Here is a 21793-nt window from a genome sequence, read left to right on the forward strand (position 1 = left end):
CTAACAGCTGCAATGACCTTTTAGTACTTCTCCAAAGAGTACAAAAAAGGCTTGAAGGGTACTGTGTTTTTGGGCCAGGCAAGAATTTATATAGGATTGGAGGAATCCTCAGGGATTATCTTGCTAAACATGTAGTTATTGAAGAAAAGCTTCTGTTCACATTTATTTCATCATCTACAATCTTCCTTGGTGAGTCTGGGTTTTTAAGATTATGTTTACCATACTTTCTATTAGGCCTAGCTTCCATCTGAAATCGTGGAGAGTCAAAAAGAAAATCTGTTTTGTTTTGGGCAATGCTGCAGTCTCTTCTCTGGCCCTCTAAGGACTATGTCAAAATACAGTGTCCCACATGAGACTTGATTCACTACTTTTTTCTTCTAATCAAAGAATCCCTGATATGGATTTCCTAATTTCTCTCAATAGTCCTCTTTCCTTTCTCAGTTTCTCATATCGTTGTCCTGTCGTTCTCTAGCATGTGATATTTATATAGTTCTTAGCTGTAAATGGATTACTTCTGGACCTTGAATGGTCTGGGAATTGCATTACACTTCAAAGTTACTTTTCCTCTAGTTACAGCTGTTATCTGTCTGCTAGCAGCCAGTAAAGTGTTATCTCTACCCTGCCATTGTGATTTTTTCCCTCTCTAAGGAGAAGGATTTCCTTGAAAGAAATTGTTAGTCTTGGCCTTAAATCACCTGACAGTTTCTGAGGAAGTCACCCTGTGATCCACTTGTGTCATCCAAAATGGATGAAGAAACCATCAGCTTTTTTACCACGAAGCTGCTGGTGCTTAGCTTTTAGAAAACTTGAGCTTCTGGGATTGTTGTGGATCTCACTTTCGCTTCTAGAATCAAATCCTAGTACAATTCTGAAAGGGGCATAGAGATTAAACAGTGTAATATGCCTTTAAAACTTTCACTTTTCATATGATACTCTGATGAGAACTGAGACTTTGTTTTATATTTTATTACTTACGTAGGAGAGATTTGTGCCAAGTTCTTGCTTTGTGGTGTTTTGATTCAGCTTTGTGCAGTGTTAGAAAGTAAAAATGAATGCATCTTGATACAGTTATTTGATCCTCTGTTTCAGTATTATTAATGCTCTCAAGAAACCTCTTTCTGCAGACTTAGATAATGTATTTCATTTGGATAAATGCAGAACATTTCACACCATTTCTCAGATGCAGTAAGAATGTTTTTCTTGTGAAATTTCTAATTGTCTTTAAGAATTGTCAGGATTCATGAAGGAATTATGATAAGACTGCAGATTGGTTGCAATTCACTGCACGAGTTTACTTGTGCTATTGGAGAGATTGGAGAGGGTCAATGTCTGAATTATGATGGCGTGATGAATTGTGGGTTTTTTTTGAGGAAATATTGATGTACTTTACAAATATCAACTAATATATTTAAACTGAATTAAGCATTTGGCTTTGTAGCTTACATAAGTGACAGACATTTTAGTTTACGTCCCTTTGCAACACAAACATAATACTTGGAGGAGAGGAGGGATCAAAACTACATTAACTTCATCTTGAAAAGACAAAGTGGAGGATAGCACAATTTCCAGTTGATGTGTGAGTATTCACTTCTTCACTTGATGTTGCATTTTGTTATTAACCTAGAATCATAGAATCATAGAATCAACCAGATTGGAAGAGACCTCCAAGATCATCCAGTCCAATCTAGCACCCAGACCTATCCAGTCAACTAGACCATGGCACTAAGTGCCTCATCCAGTCTTTTCTTGAAGATCTCCAGGGACGGTGCCTCCACCACCTCCCTGGGCAGCCCATTCCAATGCCAATCACTCTCTCCATGAAGAACTTCCTCCTAACATCCAGCCTGTACCTACCCCGGCACAACTTGAGACTGTGTCCCCTTGTTCTGTTGCTGGTTACCTGGGAGAAGAGCCCAACACCCACCTGGCTACAATGTCCCTTCAGGTAGTTGTAGACAGCAATGAGCTCACCCCTGAGCCTCCTCTTCTCCAGGCTAAACACCCCCAGCTCCCTCAGCCTCTCCTCATAGGGTTTGTGTTCCAGGCCCCTCACCAGCTTCCTTGCCCTTCTCTGGACACGTTCCAGCACCTCAACATCTCTCTTGAATTGAGGGGCCCAGAACTGGACACAGCACTCAAGGTGTGGCCTGACCAGTGCTGAGTACAGGGGAAGAATAACCTCCCTTGTCCTACTGGCCACACTGTTCCTGATGCAGGCCAGGATGCCATTGGCTTTCTTGGCCACCTGGGCACACTGCTGGCTCATCTTCAGCCTACAACCTATTTTATTTCTTACATTTGTGGGCCAATGGACCGCAATGAAAAATATCTGAATAAGTTACTCCAAGTGAGGGACATCACTCATGATTGAAACCTGTAAGTAATTATCATCTTTGTGAAAGTCAGTCACAACAGAGTTATTTCATCTGATTTTGGCATCTATGAGATGTGAGAATCTCTCTGCTCAAGGGAGTGGGGTACAACAGTGATAACACTCCATGAAGTAGAAAAGAATTCCGTAAGATTCAGATACACTTCTTGAATGCATGCTTGTTGTGTGTCTAACTCATGCCCCTTTAATGAGTGCATTGTGAATATTTCAGGGCAAGAACAGGGCGCTTGGAAACTGAAATGTTGTGGATATTACTGAGAAGAGTAGGGGGGAAAAAAGGATTTTTGGTTTTAGTGTGAGGCAAACGTGTATCAGACTTCTCGTGGAACATGCTAACCAAGCTGAAATATGCTTACCTCTGGCTTAGGATCTGAGAGCCATTATTGACATGGAACCTTAAAAGACGATTTTGTGCTGCTGAGTTTACCCTGCAAGGAAAACGACTGGGAGTTTGGGGCCATTTGTTTAATGCAAAAAAGAAGCAGAGTACAACAACATTTTCAACATCTTTCCCTGAGGCCTCAGGGGTCCTGTGAGAAGTTTGGGGTCTCTGAGAGTGTGCTCAGAAAGGAGATGTCAGTGCTAGCACTAAGATAGGACTGGTAAGTGAAAGGGAATCTGGAGTCCTAAGGATCTCCTAGGATTAAAAAAGCACTTAGAGAAGCACATTTTCTGCATCACTAGGGAAGGTGAGTAGCATCATGATGCTTAGTTAGAGCTGCAGATGTACACGTGGCTGGAGCTATGGTTACCTGAATGCTCTTGGAGCGTACTAAGTGTGTGACCTTTTGCCACATGCTACCTGTGACCACAGCCATTTGCTTAGGTAAAGCAGATCTTTGATCCCCCTACCCCCCCACCGTAGAAATTGAATGCATGATCCTCTACATACTTTAAAAGAAGGTTAAGGGGTTGTCTGATATTTAAGCATCAAAGTAGTGTGGTGACCTGGTAAATTGATTGGGGTTTGAGTTGATTATGTGTAGTTATTTTGTGGAATGGATGTCCTTCGTATTATCAGCTGCTTGAATATTCCTGTTTTGGTAAGTTATCTGTTATTAAATTGGTGCCTTGCAGAACAATGAGAATATAGATGAGTACTAACTATTGTGATCTGCAATAGTGCTATAGTGCTTATACCACTCAGCTGCTGCTTGTTCCTATCACACAATTAATTTATTTTGGTCTTTCGCTTGACTCAGCCTGCAGCAGAGTTTGACATGATTGGTTGCATCTCAACCAAGATCAGAAAAAAGTGTTTTCACATGTCACCAATTAACATTTCAGTTCACACAAATCTTAACTCAGTCACCTCACAAATCCCTTTGCTGGCAATAAGGGCAACTCTGCTGGTGGTTACCCTGTAGCTGCTTTGCATGCAGTGAGGGCAATGAGGGTACACTTTATCTGGACTTGAAGAACTGAGCGTTGTCATGCGGATTACTGATGCCCACAGGAGAGATGATGGAACAATGAAAGTAGTACACTCATGGTAAGGACATAATTGCAGAATTTCTACCTATATCAGAGACCACATTGAAAATGTCTGCACTTTACAGATTTGAGTACTGCTTTTGGGCTTCTCTTGCAATTATTAGTATTAGCAAAGGAAAAGGGCCATTATTTTTGTCAAAACAGGTGTGGTCTGCTGCTAGCTTTTCATTTATACACTAGTCTATGCTGAAAGAATGAATGAATTTGTGTGTGTGTCATCTCTCAGTGCTTCTATTTTAGTTCCTTTCAAATGTCAGGGCAAAAAATACAAGAGAATAAAGCTCAATGTAGGGAAAGTACTGATGGCATGAGATGTCCATTATACATATGAAGTCGTCCTGCAAACCTAGTGAGAAATTTATTTCCACATTGAGAACAAGAGCAAGTGTAGTTTATAAACTTATTTAATAACGTGAAATTCAGATTCCTTTAAGTTTTTTTGCTAGTAGTAGTTTTTGCATTGCTGGACTTTTCTCATGGCAGCTGATACATCACTTCTGAGTTGACTAACAGTGCAGTACTAGAGTTTTTTCTCAAGGTGGTCAAGGACAAATCAAAACAAAGTAGAAATATGAGCAGTCACATGCAGTGTTGCATGTTTGTGGTCATTATATGCAGAGCATTGCTCTTGAAAGTGTACTCAGAGACAGTGTTTTGTTTCCAACATCAGTACTTCTTACTGTGAACAGAACTGGATTTAATGCTTTGAGTATTTTCCCTTACTGGTATCTTTTAATCGAACACCAGTTAAAGGAAAATAATAATGCAAGAAGTTTCACTGGTGTTGCAGAGTTTGCACATGTAAATAAGGATATTTGTTTAAATTATCATTTGGAGGTTAAGGTCATATGCTATAAGATATGAAGTTCCTTGTTCAGGTGATGAGCATCCTTGTTTCTCCATCAAGGCAATGGGCCTTGCAGGACTGGAGGCTGGATGAGTGCCACTTAAATCATGAAAAAGCACCAGCTGTGTTGCCTGAGTCCAGGTTCAGACTCCCACACATGTGCCCTGGCATCCAAGAACCCCTCAGAGCAGTTTACAGGGGCACCATAGTCCCTATCCCACTGCAGGTCTCCCAGGTGGCCAGGCTGATGCCCATGTGCTCCTCCCATCAGTGTGCCTGGCCTAGAGAGGTGGTGAAGCACAGCCTGAGGTGCACCCTGTCTGCACATTTTATGGCAAGGTCCTGCTCCTCAGAGACATGCTCACCTGTGCTAGCCTTGCAGGGAGTCTCCTTCACTTGTCCTTCTTTCTGACTGATGCATTTGCAGGAAAGCTTTTCTTTTTCAGTGGGACATGCTAGTGTTCTTTTACTCTGCTTAAATCTTTAAATACTTCTAATGTGTAACTCTGGATTTCATGTAACTTTTTAAAAATTAATTTTTCTCCCATTGTATTTTATCAAAGTTTCAATTAAAAGTGCCATTTGGTACTCACATTTTGAAGTGTTTAGGCACAGAAAGATAACTCACATTTTTAAGGAGTGCTTAATATTTAGTATATTATGTTTTCCACATCCAAGTCTCTTCTGTGCTCCACATAAAACAACCCCTGCCGAGAGAAAAGAGTGCAGATGGATTCAAGTGCTTTATGCCAATGACTATTTCACTCTTTAACAGATGTTTAGCAGAAGTGTGTAAGGCTATTAGAACTTGTTTGCCATTTCAGCTCAGTAATTAATTATTTTCTTCCCCTGGTCTCTAGGATCATGAGTCCTAAGTATGCAATATGTCTGCGATCTGAGTACCGCTTCTTTCAGCAAGACTGACAAGAAAACTGCAATTTAGATCATTGTCCCAGGTTGGGAACCTAGAGGTTAAAAAATCCTCTAGGGACTAGAAAATGATTATTCAATCCCATAATTTTGCTATCCCTTTTATAAACTCAAGTGAGGCCAACTTGTTCTCCTTTCCTCCTCCAGCCCTGTGTCGGGCAGGAGCTGCTTTTGTCAGGATAAACATGATGCCAAATTGGGTGGGAGTGTCAATTTGTTCAAAGGTAGGAAGGCTGTGCAGAGGTATCTGGACAGGTTTGATTGATGGCTGAAGTCATTGTATGAAGTTCAACAAAACCAAGTGCCAGGACCTGCACTTGGTTCACAGCAATGCCATTCAATGCTACAGGCTGTCTGGCAGAAAAGGACCTAGAGGTGTTTGACAGCCATCTGATCATGAGCCAGCAGCATGGTCAGGTGGCTGAGAAGACCAACAGCATCCTGGCCTGTATCAGGAATAGTGTGGCCTGTAGGAATAGGGAAGTGATACTGCCACTGTGCTCAGTGTTGGTGAGGCCATAACTCAGATAATGTATTCCCCTGGGGCCTCTCACCACAGGAGAGACTTTGAGTTGCTGGAGTGTGTCCAGAGAAGGGCAACAAGGAGCTGGTGAACATTCTAGAGGACAAGTCTTAAGAGGAGCAGTTGAGGCAACTGGGATTGTTTAGTCTGGAGAAGAGAAGGCTGAGCCAAAACCTTCTTACTCTTTACAACTACCTGAAAGGAGGAAGTAGTGAGGTGGGGGTTGGTCTCTTCTGGTATGCAGTGGTAGAATGAGAAGACATGGTCCAAAGTTGCTCCAGGGGAGGTCTAGATTGGATATTAGGAAAACATTTTTTACTGAAAGAGTGATCAGGCATTGGAATAGGCTACCCAGCAAGGTGGTGGAGTCGTTGTCTCTGGAGGTGTTAAAAACCCTGTGTAGACATGGCACTCTGGGATGTGGTTTAATGGCCATGGTGGTGTTAGGTCAGCAGTTGGACACAGTGATCTTAGAATTTTTTCCAAACTAAATACTTCTATGACTCTGTGATTTAGTAGTGGTACTTTGAGTTTCTGAGCATTTTCAGAAATTAATCGTGGAAAAAAAGGTAATTTGTCTGTGGTAAATGTGAACCTGTCTTCCACTGTGTTATGTTTATAATCGAGGGGTAGTTTTATTCAGTCTTCAGATCATGTTTAATTAGTTTAAATATTTGACATATCTCTTAGGATATGATATTTTAGGTTTCCCATTACATAACCAATCCATCTTATTAATGATGAGGACCTGAAGGCTCTGATTTACAGTATCAATTTGCTTGCTGTTACATTAGTAGAGTATCTTACATTTTGAAGTCAAATATTGTCTGATACCTGTCAGTAGATCACAGAGTGTCAGTTAGAAGAGGAGGCCTTTCATGGGCTGAGAACTACACACAAAACAGCCCGTTTACCACTATCATTAACATGAAGGTGTGATTTTTATGATCGACACTCATCTCAAATTGATTCCGTTTCTTCTTTGATGATGGCTTCTCCTTCCTTCACTTAGAGTAATACTGATTCATGTGCAGCAACTTGGACCACTCCACCCCTTGAACTGAAGCCCTTGGAAGTACTTGTTTTAAGGTGGGCTTATTTTTCAGCTGAGTTAATAAGCTATGCAGTATAATAGCACACAGCTGCAAGCTGAGGGTGATAATGGTTGATTAATGAAGACTTCATGGTATTTTATTCATCAGGGGCTTTTGGGTAGTGGCTCTGCTTCTTCCGCAGTAACAACAGAAAAACAGGAATTTTGAGAAATTCCAAGAGTAAGATTTAAACAAAATTCCTCAGCAATTAGCCTATTAAGGCTTCATTACATGTAAAACATTCTAAGTACCTATTTGCCATGACACAAACATGGACACCAGTCCTCTAATCTGTTTCTTGTCACTAAGACCTCGTAGTGCTGGAGGCCTCTTGTGACAGATGTTTGTACAGACTGACAGCCTGTCTATCTGAAATAATTTTAGGGATCTGGCTTCAAGGCTTAATTGTATTAGTATGCTATAGTAAAGCCTTTTTGCAAATCTGTCACCTTCAGCAGACTCTTGGAGTTCAAATTCACTTGAATGACTACAAAGGTTTAAGGTTGTAACAGCTGCTGTAAAGCTGGGCGATGTCATGCTGGGTAGCATTTAGAGTCGGTGAGCCTGTTTTGTAATTAGACTAGTTTGCCTATTAAAAACATCACACTGATTCAGTAAGATGTAATAATTCCCTGTAGTTCCCAGGAAAGTTTCCTGAGTTCTTTTGGTGATTCAGAAGTATCAATTCTGCTGAAAGCCACCTCTGAGCTTTCAGAAATCGCCTCTTAAATGTTTGTATTATTTAAGCTTTTCAGAAAGCTGTGAAAGCCTCACCTCACTGAAATACTGCTGATCTCTGTTACAGAGAAAGAATCTCAGTAAGAGTCAAGACTGGAGCTCACAATCAGCATCTCTGGTGTAGCTGTAAACAATCCGTTTTCACCTCACTGCAGTGTTACACATCCACAATTATTCTGCTGATGAGGGTTTCAGATAAACACCTGCTGTTTCTACAACTGAAGAGCTAAATAATCTTATCCTAGTCTGATCCTGCTGTCTTACACACTACCCCCTGGTCACTGCTGGGGAATACCTCTTCTAGTGGTGATAGGCTTAAGTTATAGAATTTTTATATAGGAATAAAATGCCTCAAATAACTGTGCTTTACTAAAAAAAAAAAAAAAAAAAAAAAAAAAAAAGAACCAAAAAAACCATTGACCTAGTTGTTGTAACTTCATTTGTTCAGAAAAACTTAGATTATCTTGCTCTTGACTGAAGATCTGCATCTTTGCAAAATGGAAATCTTACCACTTTAACCCTCTTTGCTAGCAGCAGTAGCAATATCAGTTAATTGCAGTCTGTGTGGAGAATTACATTCAGTGCATCCTTTCACAAAAGATCCATTTCCCCTACAAAACAGATATTGTAGCTGTACACATCCTGGAAGACAGTGCAACTCTAGAACAAACCAGGGAAACGTTTTGGTTCAGTCATAGACATGTACAGGTTAAATTCTCTTGTTTGCAGGAATTGGCACAAACTACTGATATCTGAACTTGTGGGCTTGGATCTGAAAGCTTTATTTTCAGTCTTGGATCTGAAAAAATCACTGCCATCTTTGAATGGTTTCCAGCTTACTTAAAAGCCAAGACTATCCAGAAATATTCAGATAAAAGATATAAAAAGAGGTATAAAAATCATGCCTCAATCGTAAACTGGAAAACAGCACTCAGTAGTCATTTGAAAGTAGTCCTGGAACATTTTCTCTGATTTAATAGGCCCTAAATTGTCTCAGTATTTCCCCTTTTATACTATTTTATTAATTTTTAAAGTAGTATTTAAACCCCTAAGAAGTCGCTAACACAATACATACAATTATATCTTCTTAAAATAGTGACAGTGAGACCAGTGGTGAAAACAAAAAAGGCACTTCCTGTTTTATAAGAAAAGTATTTTTACCAAGAATCCTGCACTATTTAGAATCTATCAGCATTCTAAGTGAGGAATTGAGGACTAAACCTTGGGAGTAGTCAATACTTAAAATAGTGAAGTGTAAAGGTCATATCCAAGTGGGTTGTAGCCAATATCAGTTACCCTGGCTTTTACGTTGCTATCAGTCTCCAAGAGGGAACACACACATGCTGGAGGAAGTAATTTTTTGCCCCATGCAAAATGAAAGAGCAATCAAAATTCTGTACAGTTGCTTGGCATGAGTTCTGATAATACAAAGTCCTCTTCTATTATTGTTTAAAATGCAGCCATCTACCACAGACTAAACCAAAGTTCCACAAGATAGCAATACCAGCCTGTGAGTATGGCACAGTAAATTGCTGTGCCCATTTGGAGCTGGCAGGTGAAAAGTATAGGAAGATTTAGATTTTTTTCTGCTGCTTTTTTTTTTTTCTGTTTAATTTTATTTCATATTTGAGCTTCAGATAGGATTGTGTCCTTTTGCCACAGTTTTAGATCTACCTGCTCTTATCTATGTTCTGCACAAAGAAGCATTTTTTCTCTTGCTTATTTCATTAACAGGAATAAAAAAAGGCACAATTCCCTAGTGTTGGGATCACAGTGTGTAAGACTCATCATTATGGAAGCTTAAGAAAGAATATTCATGGAATTTAGTGAAACTCACATGCAACTTTTTTTTTTTACTTCTTGTATGTGAAAACTGTGATACCAATATTAAGACAGATCTATGCACTTGAGCAGAGATCCATAGCTCATCATTTTCTTCAAGGTTGTACTTAACCTACTGAGGAGTTTATACACCAAGGAGGAACGCAGGACACTTTGTTACCATCGTATTTTCTCCCTTGCCGTTGTCAAGTATTATCCAGCAACATTTTTTGTTACATTTGAATCAACCAGTAGTGTTTTGCATATTTTTGATTCTTACTGGTTTATGCCCTGTTTTAAGTCCTCTTGCTCCTGTTTCAAGTCAGTAGGAGCTCCTAGTGCACAAAACCCCACAGCCGTGAAAGTTGTGTGGCCAAATTGAGCTTCCACCAGCCCAGGGAACATTAACAATTGATAATGGGAAGAGATGTAGTTATTAAGAGGTGATTACATCAATGCTTGACAGTGCATTTGCCAACATATTATCAACAGCATCATCACGCAACTAAATTGCTAAAATAGTAGTTTATGTTTATAAAGGTGCTAGAAGCTGTGAGATAGAACTTTGTAGTTCAGGTTTTATAAAACTGAAATAAATCTTTGATGTTTCTAAAGATGCCATTTCTTCCTTGAATAGCTTAGGACTAGGTGTTGCATGAATAGACAATGTCTACACATGTTCATAAATATGTGTAAAATGCTATTCTCTATGTGTGCATTAAAGAAAAATGATAATCATCACAGTTGAGAAACTCAATGTTTGTTTTCTTGGGATTCGTGTTTGCAGAGCCTCAGGCACAGTGTTGTTGAATTTGTCTTTGGTTAACATAAAAGGGAGAAAGTGTTGTAATGTTATTGGTGGCTTATGTGCTTGCACAGTCAGACACATTTCAAAGCATGCTCCACGCTCTTTACCTGAGTGTGTACCATGCCCTGTGCATAAACTCTTAAGTCATTGTTGTCTGATTCTAAATTAACTCTGGTTGACAGATTCTGTCATGCATTGTGTGGATAGGAATTTTGAAGTTTTAGGTTGCCAAATAGTGGAATACAACTGCAACTGCATTATTAACAGCTGTTTTGAGTGATTTAAAAGCCCTAGTGTTAGAATCAAAGATGTAAATGCAAAACGTTTTCCTAACAAACAATTTAAGTACTGTTGTGGTTTAACCTTAGCAGGCAACTAAGCACCACTCACTATTCCTCTCGTCTCCCACTGGAATTGGAAAAACAGTAGAACTGTTAGGTTGACATCTGAGCAGTTTAATAACCTAAATAAAATATAACAATAGTAATAGTAATTAAAATGAAGATAATACAAAGAGAAATAAACCCACCTGCTGACTGATGCTAGTCACTGAGCAGTGATCAGCATCCCCCTGGCCAGTTTATATACTGAGCATGACATTCTATGGCATGGAATATCCCTTTGGCTAGTTTGAGTCAGCTGTGGCCATGCTCCTTCCTAAATTCTTGTGCACACCCTCACTGGCAGCACATGGGAAATTGAAACTGAAAAAAAATCCTCAACTTAAGTGCTGTTTAGTAATAACTAACACATCAGTGTGTTATCAACAGTATTCTCACACTAAATCCAAAGCATAACATTGTACCAGCTACTAGGAAAAAAATAGCTCTATCCCAGCCAAAATCAGGACAAGTGTGAATAAGAAAAAAGTCTTTCAAGGAGAATTTAAAGAGAAAAATCATCATTCCTAAGAACAAAAACATCAACTGGACTCATTTTTTCCACTGGAATTTCTGCCAGAATATCCAGATATCTGTCACTTCTCTGTTCTCACATCCGTTTTTTAGAATGCAGGCAACCATGGAATGTCCTGGCTTGGTGTTTGTTTTGCTTTTTTAAGTGCAGCTGAACCAACCAACAATTAAGGTCACTGTTGAAAACAAAACTAGAAGTAAAATTTGATTTTGTTCATTCATCCATTTTATTATCTTCAAAGTTTCTTTTTCCTCTTCTTTTCTGTTTTTGGTTAACTTTCTCTAGTTGTGTCTCTTTTCACCTTTAGTCTCTCTGTTCCAGCAGCCCCCTTGGCTGCAGCCATGAATGCACAGTGGTCTGCCTCTCTGACTTTGCCTGAGGAGGGCTTTGTCAAGGGGTCTGATGCTGCTTCTGTGCTTTTCCTTGGTGAGTACAAGGAGGAGCCATAAGTTACTCCACTCTTCCAGGGACATCTCTGGTGAGGCAATGGACCACTTGTGGGGAATGAAGGGATGATGACTGGGGAGGGCTGCTTCTGTGTACTGAGCGAATTCCTTCTCATCTCCAGACAAAGGCAGCAGCTCTAGACATTTGCCTTTTCTTGTGTGTGTCCCACCCCTGTTTCCCACCTGCCAAGCAGCCATCCTTGACCTGCCAGTAGCTGCAAAACCCTGCAGCTGGCAGCAATTTGTTCTTGGCTACAGCAAGCCCTGCTTCTGTTTACAGGAAGCAATGGCTATTCCAGTGAGGGAGGTGTATTTTTATTTTAATTAACTGCTGTCCTTGTTTTAAGAGATCTGTCAAAGACAGACCCTGTACTTTCAAGGTACTTCTGATTGCTCCTTGGTTAGTACACATACACAGGAATTTTATGCAAGTTGTGTGATTTTCATTCTCCAAATGTTTGCAGCTATCATTGATACAACTGCAACCGAAATTGCTGGGTGAGAAGCCTTGTAATTGGAGTTGCTTTAATTTTTGAATAGTGCATTTGCACAGGCTAGTTTCAGATATTAAATGTCCCTACCCAACCTTACTGTAGCTACTGAGATTGTTTGGGGCTTTCTTTCCTGCTTTTTTTCCTTAACTATGACTTTTGATACCACCCCTACCATTGCACTAATCTATAATTTACCAAGCCTACGGTAATGAGACAGTTGTATTTATTGTAGGTTGTTTACACAGGGCTTTGCTAACTTCAGGCTTCTGGGGAGGAGAAATAGCCTGTTGCATAGCTCAGTGGTGAGTATAGAGACTCCTGGATGTAAGGATGCTGTGATTTCAGACTAGCCCTGGTGTACAATTAATCTTGATGAACGTAGAAAATTTGTGATTGTGTTTGGTAGCAAGAGCTGCAGTGTGGGTGAGATACATTTTTCTGGGTATGTTGTGTGGTAGAATGCTTGAAAAGTAAGACTACACATCTATTTCCATGGCATCTGTTTTTTTTCTCTGATGATTTCTTTCTCTTTCCACAGGACCTTCCATGAAAGGTGCAATAGTGGGAGAAATGGATGGGTTAGAACTAGTTTTAGCTGGACCTGGCTTGCAGCTCTTCCTGCAGATATACTGCTTCTGTTCTTATTGCTCATCTTTGTAGTATCTGAACTGCAAAGGGACAGCCAGTTTGTTTTCTTCCTCAGTGGCAACAAGGCAACATTCTCTTTGTTCTAGTTAGATCCTTGCTTAAATCTAAAAGCAAATGGAAATATCCCTTTCATGTGGTTTCACAAAGAGATTATTCCAAAATCCTTACTTGAATTTAATTGTGAACCTAGGACAGATTTCACTTGCAACTCTACACCCAAGGAAGGCTTCTGGCCTTTGACTAAAGTGTGCACAAGTACAGTGAAGGTGAATTAAGGAAGTGGACCTGCTAGGAAAATGAAATCTGCTTTTTTGAGCATATTGAGTCAGTGATAGCATGGAGAGGCTTGCAAACACTAACATATTTGTACATCACCCCTTTCTTAAAACAGATTTTTAAATTGCTTTCCATTGTAATCTGTTTTTCTCCATCACTATAATAAAAATTATGTTTATGCTAAGTGCCAAAAAGTGTATTATTAGTTCTCTTCCTCCTCCATGGAAATTATTTGGCTTTAACCCCTTTAAGTGGTGTATAATAACACAGTATGATAATCAGGATGGTGTATTTAGTCATCCTTAAAATACTGTCCTTCCTGTTTGTTTTTTAAGAGGTTTTTTTTTAAACAAGCAGAGCATATGGGGAAAATGTATTTGTTAGCAATGTAGTTTGTGTATGTTTGTCTGCCACTGTTAAAGCAACAACTGGGAGAAGGAAACCTTTGAAATGTTTGTGGTTCATTGCTAACTGTTAGGCAGGCTTTAGTGTGGTAAAGAAAGATCTGAATTTGGAGGTTTATGCCAACTGGTAGAGTGCCCACATTTTCATGTATTTGTACTAATTGTTTATCATCTGGTTTAGATCTTCATAACATTCTCAAGCCTTCCTCAATGAAAACTGCTGACAAGCATATGTATTAGTTGCACTGTTTTCTGCTTGCTATACCTTCTCTTTCTCAACATCTGTTGTTCATGTACTGGACATGCTGGTGACTACTGGTACAAGAAAGGTAGGAGAGCCCTGCAGAGGGACCTGGACAGGCTGGATAGGTGGGCAGAGGCCAATGGGATGAGATTTAACAAGGCCAAGTGCAGGATTCTGCACTTTGGCCACAACAACCCCAAGCAGTGCTACAGGCTGGGGACAGAGTGGCTGGAGAGCAGCCAGGCAGAAAGGGACCTGGGGGTACTGGTAGATAGTAGGCTGAAGATGAGCCAGCAGTGTGCCCAGGTGGCCAAGAGAGCCAATGGCATCCTGGCCTGCATCAGGAACAGTGTGGCCAGGAGGACGAGGGAGGTTATTCTTCCCCTGTACTCAGCACTGGTCAGGCCACATCTTGAGTACTGTGTCCAGTTCTGGGCTCCTCAATTCAAGAGAGATGTTGAGATACTGGAATGTGTCCAGAGAAGGGCAAGGAAGCTGGTGAGGGGCCTGGAACACAAACCCTATGAGGAGAGGCTGAGGGAGCTGGGGTTGTTTAGCCTGGGGAAGAGGAGGCTCAGGGATGACCTCATTGCTGTCTACAACTACCTGAAGGGACATTGTAGCCAGGTGGGGGTTGGCCTCTTCTCCCAGGCAACCAGCAATAGAACAAGGGGACACAGTCTCAAATTGTGCTGGAGTAGGTATAGGCTGGATGTTAGAAGGAAGTTCTTGCCAGAGAGAGTGATTTCCCATTGGAATGGGCTGCCCAGGGAGGTGGTGGAGGCACCGTCCCTGGAGGTGTTCAAGAAAAGACTGGATGAGGCACTTAGTGCCATGGTCTAGTTGACTGGCTAGGGCTGGGTGCTAGATTGGACTGGATGATGTTGGAGGTCTCTTCCAACCTGGTTGATTCTATGATTTGCTCCTTGGAAATGCTTCTTTGATACTCCAGAAACCTGTGTGGTGATGGGAAAATGCAGGCCTTGACATGGTCATCTCTGAGAGATTTATTATTTTCTTATCAAGCACCAATTGCTTTGTTCTCTGTCTTTTTTCTGGTTTGGTTTTAGTGTTTGGTTGTTTGGGTTTTTTGTTTTGGAGCTTTTTAGGTGTTTATTTAGTTTGGCAACCATAGTACAAACATTGCTCATCATAGCTTGCAATTTATATCTCCTTGTTATAAGCAGATGTTGCAGCAGAACAGGGTATTAATGTTGGTCTGGCTGTCCTACTGAGTTGTGAAGTCACAAGTTATTTAATCTTTCTGCTTTTGGTCTGCCTTAGAAAGGAAAATTTTCTCTTTCACTGTCTGGCATAGAGGGATACACAGATTCCTTTCTCCCATGGAGCTGTGCCCTAGAGTGACGTGGATGCTTGCCTCCTGCTTTCTGCCACACAGCTCAGTGTCTTTGAATCCGACAGTAAATCTGTTGTGTTGAAATACCACAAATTACAGATGTTGCTCTAGTTTAGGCTGCATGAATATTGTCATTTTGGTTCTAAATAAAGTAGGGTGTGTTTGCTGTTTAATTGAGTACTTGGATATCCTATGAAAGTGTGCTGGTTTGAGGTTAATTGGAATATTTTAATGAGAAAAAATAGATAATAGGCTGTGAAAAGAAAACAATGGTGATGCCTACTTCACTTATAGGTTTGCTGAGATGTATAAACACAAGGACTCAAGCATAGATAAGACAGTTTGTCAGAGTCTGTCAGTGTCTGCGTTTTCTCCCTGGGCTTCTGCCCTTCTGCTTGGGTCTGTGTAACCCAACTAATCATTTCCTTCTAATCTCCCTTGCTGATCCTTCCAACTCACCTTTCACATAAGGCAGATTCTGGGGTAAGAGAGGGGAGTGGAAAGAAAGTGGAAGGGTGGTTGGGAGCCCCTCCTGGGGACTTTGATTTCTGGGGGGGTGTGTTGTGTTTTTGTGTTACTTTTAACTTGTATATTGCTGTATATAGCTGTTAATATTTGTAATATATTGTAAATACCTGCTTGTATATTGTGCTAAGCTGTGAATATAAAGCTTCAGTCCTTAACTTCCAGCTGGCTCAGTCTAGTCTAGGTAAATCCATTGTGGGGGTGTGTGGAGGTGGGGGTAACTCCCAAACCACTACAGAGCGTATGCAAGTGTAGAATTTGCTTCTGTAACATCCCACGGCTGTGGAAGCAGATAGGTCCTTTCTGTACTGTGTGACCCAGGGTGTTGCAGCTGAGTCATCATAGAACCTGAAACCTCAGAGTGGTTACCTGGCATTGCTGCTTAACTGAATCAATGGTCCCCAACTGCATAATTCAGTCTCACAGGGATGATTGCAAAGCCTCAGGTTCTTTTCCCAGGTCTTTGTTGAGACAGCCTGGGGAGACTGCCATCCATACTACTCTCCCTTGATGAATAAGGGCAGCAATTTGACAGCAAGCTCTTTTGGGTTTGTTTTGTGATATCTGTTGTGCAAACTTCCTTTGTCTGTGGCTGCTTGGCAGGCAATATCATTTACTCTTGCTTAATGTGAGATATTAAGCCTTTTGTGCAAATCTGACTATTCCCCTTTAGGCAGGACCAATATTTTGTAAGAAGAAATGCAACAAAAGATCATTTCATATGTTGTCCTTCCTGCTGTGTTTTAACTAAACACCATCTGCTGGCCAAATCCCCTTTGCAGGGACATCATTCTCCTGTTGTCAACTGAAGCACTTCTGAACAGCCTGTTTGTTTGTTTGTTTGTTTTAAAGTGAAGAGTGGAATTTGGATAGTCTTTAAAGGAATTTTGAATAGTTGAAATAACACCTGTTTTGGGTAATATCTTTATACTGACAGTTGTTATTTCGAGTGCTAGTGGTGTAGTAGGCACTATAGAATATAGAAGCAGAATAACAGCATTTTGAAAATCCAGCAGTAAGAATACCAAATAATCTATGAACTGGTCCTTTACATCCTAAATTTCAGAAAGATCCTTGTACTTTGAAAACCTGTATTTGCATGGCTATCTTTTTTTTCCATACATATCACCACCATTTAAGTGTCTAGAATAGGTAACAAAAGTGGATTGTAAAAGCTCCTTCTGAAAATGTTGGCATGGACTGCTTAAAAATAATCGGCACTGTGATGGTTGTTAGGCTTTATCAATTGTTTATAAACAACCTTAAGCACTTAGTGCTGAGGAATCTAAGTATTTTTCTTTTACTACTATTCTTAAGCACAAAATAAGCCTCTTTTGTCTAGTTAGCAAAATAATTCCAAGCTTCCACTGAGTGCCACTGATTATTGCTTGTATACTAATGCTTAACAGGTTATTTCAATAACATGCATGTTATATTCTTGTTCTGTATTTGTTGTTGATGGACAAACAGTAACAGTTCCCCTGAAAATGGTCTCAGATATGTTCTTGTGGTCAGTTCTGTCCAATGGCTGCCTTAATAGCTGTGTAGAACTACTAATCACACTTTTTTTTCCCCAAGATGCTAACAGTATGATCAATAAAGTTCACTGCATGAGCAGTCTGTGAAGCAGGTTTGAAACTTTAGGAGAATTGTCTTGCTGGTAAGAGACTATCTGCAGAGGTTGCACTGAATCTCTTTTTCTTAGAAAGGTACAACAGTAACTCAGAACTTGTGTGCCTTTAAATAAATCCCCAAGCCGCAGTGGGGATGTCTGTGAGAGTTAAGGGCTGGGTAGAATTGGAATGCCTGGGGACAAGATATGATTCACCATATCATAGTTGGGGTCAGCAAAGTCAAATAAGGAAATGAGAGAGAGTGTGAAATGTCTGATACTCCAGGCATGCTGGCTGCCAACATTAACCAGAGCAGTCCTGCATAAGTCTTTAGTCATTTACTTTGCTGGATTTGAGATCCAGTGTTCTGAAGCACTGAAAATTTGAGTAGTGCCTCAAGTAGGATGTTTTTGGATGAAAGATGAACCCTCTGGGAATTTTGTTATAATGACTATGAAGCCAAGATTTGATTGCACATCTTCTAGTTTTGAATTTCTAGTCTAATTCTTGGCTGTATTTACTCTTGTTTCACTTTCTGAAGTCCAGAGGAGATGTCTTTGGCTTTTTGCCATTTTGTCAGCGTTAGGAAATACAGCTTCTCTAAATCTTCTTGAATTCTTGGTAGTTCAGTATACTATTTTAAGCACAAGGAATTAAAAAATCACTAATGAGCCTAAATCATTCAGTCATAGAACAATAAAACCTTTAGTTTGAGACTGTTGTGGGGCATTTAGTTTAGCTTGAAAGATGACACTAAGAACTACCTAGTTCTTGATATAGTTTGGGGGGAAAGTCTATGAAGACAAATTGCATTCCAGAAAAAACTGTGGAAACAGTAAGATAATTAGGCTGTATTTAATATTTTTTTTTTTTACAAATAGGCATTGCCTTAGTTCCAAAACTTGCTTACAATTTAACCTGCAGTTGTTGTACCTGATAGTAAAATAAGTGGAGCTGAGCTTGACTTAGATTTGATCTTTTATTGTGCTATAACAGAGGAGATGGCTGCTCCTCAGATATTGAAGCAAGAAGATTTTTGAGGTCTTTGAAACTAAAGCTGTAAGGGAGATATTAGAAAGAAAAGCTGTATGAATGACTTATATTCAGTGTTGACACTTGGGAAAGCTTCAGGTTTTTTTTTCTTTGTAGTAGTCCTTCATAGCATTTATACTATGCCCTGATATACTATTTTGCTATTTGAAAATGATAACTTTAGTTTATGGAAAAGATCTTTCACACTTCCTTAGACAATTATTTCCCCTTCCTAGCTTTCTTTATTCAACCAGGAGACTTCTGCTGCTTATTGCTACCTGTGAGCCTTTTGAACAGTGTAATTCAATAGTACCTATGAAGCACACCCAAGTATTTTCAGCACCGGTGTTCTTTGTAGCACATGCCAAGACAGGGCAATAATAAGGTGCACACGAGGGAATGCATATAGTGCTTTTGTCTAGTGCATTGCCTTTTGAAGGTGGTAGATGGCCCACTGAAGGGTGGTCCAAGGTACGGATGCTTCCACATTATGAGATTAAATTTGTCATTACAGCTATATATGAATATGTGGATGGATAACTGCCCCGAGAGCACTCACCGTCTGCCTTGTATTGTCTCTGTAAGAAGACTGGGATACCTCAGTGACCTAGCTGGCAGAAAAGTTTTTGTGGGACCATTTGGTTTTCTGAACTAGTTCCCTGGAGGGATATCAGATGAGCAGTATAGCCAGCACATAGTCTGGCATAAAAGGATTGGATTACACTTTGCTGTAGCAAAGACAAAGATAAATGGCATAGAGAGTTACCGCTCAAGAGAGCATCAGCTGGAAGTGGAGAGGTTTAAGCATGGATGTTGAGCTACAGCTTTACAGCACTGATCAGAGTTATCTGTCTGATCAAAGACAGTGATATGCCAGAAATCCTGTCAGGACTGAAACGGGTAGTTTCAGGTAGTTACACTCACGTTCTTAGTTTGTGGATTGCTCCTAGTTTGTTCACCTACTACTGATGGAACCTGCAGACCAGTCAGATGGACAGCAATTAAATATAAAATTGGATCCTGTCTATTAAAGGAGATTTGATCCATATCTTATGTCAAAAGTGTGTCTGTGCTTCTGCATAGAAGAAACATGTCCCCCAGTGCTTCTGCTGTTGAACAGAAGAATCCAGTGGATGTGTAAAACTGACTGCAAACTAGAAGAATCTTTAGACTGACTTTGGCTGAATTTGAAATAAGTTCAACAGGATCAACCAGTTACCACGTTAATGTGTTGAATTCAACAATGAGAAAAAAATCCTTGCGCTGCAAAAGAAAAAGCTGATCTCCAAATAAATCTTATGTATTCAGCATTGGAGGAGGGGGAGAAATCCAAAATAAACAATAGCATATTTTTCATGCAGAAAAGTTGTTCCATGATATTTTTAGAGTATAAACACCATGAGCTGCTTTCTGGAATTGTCACACATTCAAAATACAGGGCCACGTATGCATGTAAGGCCACATGTCTGGTCCCAACTCAAAATTCCAGTAAATCACAGATTAAATTGAGATATGTTTTTCTTTGGATTTATTTCCACTTATTGAACTTCTGCTGTCTTTGACCTGGAATTCTGTGACAGAAAGAAATGGATGAAAGTGAGACATCTGAAGAGAACTAGCAACTAAGAAGGCATGGACACCTTCCTGGTCCTCTTCAGAAAGTACAGTTTTGTCTGGTACAACTTGGCCTTCTAAAACTGAATCAAAACCACCTTATAGTACACACAGGGTGAAAGGGATTTTGATTGCCATACCAAAATAAGTTTGTGGTATTGCTCCAGGCTGGCTCCCTCCCTTTAGGCAGCAACCAAAGCAGTAGCTTTCAAGGATCTCTTGTAGCAAAGGCCTTATTTAGTGCTTATCTCTGCAAAGAAATTAGGGTCCCAAATTCTAGACCTAGGAGAAATTAGGAGCCTAAACGTTCTGAGTCTGGACAAAGTGCTCTGTGATGCAGATGTAGATTGTTCATCTCAGGAGCCTGGTGGACTGTAGAGTGAAAAATGCTGGTAGGCTTATCAGGTGAGCTGAACATCACTCAGAAATGACACTTTCACTTACTAGTTTGGCCAGGCTTGTTTACAGGAGGTTGTTTACTATAATTTTTAAAAGCTGTACAACAGAAGTACCTGGAAAAGTCCCTCTAAGCCCTTTACAAGTGAAGTTTTTCTTCATTCTACCATCAGAAAATGTCCTGTGCTTGCACCTGCTGTATCTTCTGTAAGTTATCCTGAACTCCTCGCTAAATTTTGTGTTCCTATTTTTAAAAGCTATCTTGCCAAATGGATGTAGAGCATGTTCCCTTTGGAAGAGTAAATGAAGAGCAGTGCAGCGTTAGGGAAGCACCATGAACTTGGCATGCCTCGTGTCATCTGAGAGAGTGAAAGAAGGAAGATAAGAAAAACAAATAAATTAGCATGTTTGTGTATAGAATACTGACTTGCAAATCTGGCAATGATAGAGAGAAATCCTCTCTTTTTAAGTCTCTTTCATGTAGTACAAATCACCTGAGGGATAGTTGGATTCTTTTTCTGGGTGAATTTATCAAACATACCATTTAAGATGGAATAGTTAACCAAAGGAAAATACCCTTGGCTTGTAAGTATTTGAAATAAGTGTCTACAAAAATAGATAGCAAAGCAGAGGTATTGCAATCAGAATTCTGCATGATTGCCAGAGTTTGAGTCTGTTTATAGAAGCTGGCAGCCTCACATGAAAAATAAGCCAAGTAGTTGGTTACAGCTTTTGAGAAAGCAGAGGAAACAGAGAGGAAAAAGGCACACTGAGCTCCTGTTTCAATATGCTGTGTATGATTAGCCTGAGGTTTACAAACCTTGGGGCCACAATCTACACTTTGCATTGCTTATGCTCTGCAGAGTTATGCTCAGAACACAAGAGCAGGGCTGTGTGAAGATGGCTGTCAGTCGTTTGCCTGCTGCATCAGTTAGGGAGCCATCTGAGAACTGCTTCAGTCTACAGTGTAATTTATCACAGGCTTAGCCCAGATAGCAGTTGAAGCACCTGCTGGCTGTGAAAGTAAGAAGGTCGCAAGTAGTAGTAAAGACTGAGCTGGCTATACGTAGGAAAACACTACATCTCATAGGCAACCCCCTAAAGCAAACCTATTCAGCAGTTACTCTGCAATACCTGAATGGCACAGCACAAATCATGTTATCTGAGCAGCAGGATGAGCAT

General features: G+C 40.2%; 1 long non-coding RNA gene across 1 annotated transcript in view; it reads left to right on the plus strand.

The window, feature by feature from the left end:
* The first annotated feature begins 3640 nt into the window (after window positions 1-3640).
* LOC135176763 (uncharacterized) overlaps window positions 3641-21793 on the plus strand; it is a 42321-nt gene continuing 24168 nt past the window's right edge. Inside the window, exons 1-2 of the long non-coding RNA XR_010302810.1 lie at window positions 3641-3884; window positions 7199-7275. This is a non-coding gene — a long non-coding RNA (uncharacterized LOC135176763). The remainder of the gene's footprint in view (window positions 3885-7198; window positions 7276-21793) is intronic.

This window comes from Pogoniulus pusillus, chromosome 7 (genome assembly GCF_015220805.1).
Source record: "Pogoniulus pusillus isolate bPogPus1 chromosome 7, bPogPus1.pri, whole genome shotgun sequence".
Taxonomy (NCBI): domain Eukaryota; kingdom Metazoa; phylum Chordata; class Aves; order Piciformes; family Lybiidae; genus Pogoniulus; species Pogoniulus pusillus.